We start from the raw sequence: 739 nt of genomic DNA on the forward strand, positions 1-739 counted from the left end.
CCTGTGGCAATGCAGGAACCTATCGGTGTACGGACACACGGAGCTCGAGGAAACAGACTGTATCAAAATGTTTCTGTTTGAACTCCAGTCCTACTACCAGAAAGCGGTGGGAGAGGATGGAGAAGATGCGGCCAACTCCACTTGGCAAAGGGACTCTTGGCAAAGGCTATTTAAAGACACTCTGAGAGGCGGAGTAGTCAGCGATAATGAAGACGACAGCGACACAACCGGACCTCGAAACAGCGATGATGACAACAGCAGTGTCAGTAGCAGCGAAAGCAACAGTGACAACAGAGGCAGGAAATGAGCATACAGTGTAAACCCTAACAGCCGGGTGAGAACTAAGAGATTGAGTTAAGGAAAGGACTGCGGATGTGGGTGTGGGAGCACAGATGCGCGGGACGACCGTTGCGATGGGTGCGCGGGTTTTAAATGTGTTTTAACGTTTGTGTAGAAATGCTTATCTAGGATGGTGTGTGTGCGTGTGTGTGTGTGTGTGTGTGTGTATATATGTATATAGAGAAATATAGTTTTCCAAATAAAAACATTAAAAATAGCATGCGTACGCACCCCTCCAACACCCCCCGCCACACAACATCCTCCCCACACGCACTCAGCAGCCGGGCGGGGACGCACCTGAGGGCGCTCCTCGTCCCCGCTCCCCCGCCCAGCAGGGGGCGCAGTGCGGGACCCCTCCCCCCCCCGGGGACTGAAGCGCTCACCAGCCATGGCAGGGAGC

The sequence above is a fragment of the Alligator sinensis genome, unplaced genomic scaffold (assembly GCF_000455745.1).
Source record: "Alligator sinensis unplaced genomic scaffold, ASM45574v1 scaffold794_1, whole genome shotgun sequence".
Classification (NCBI taxonomy): Eukaryota; Metazoa; Chordata; order Crocodylia; family Alligatoridae; genus Alligator; species Alligator sinensis.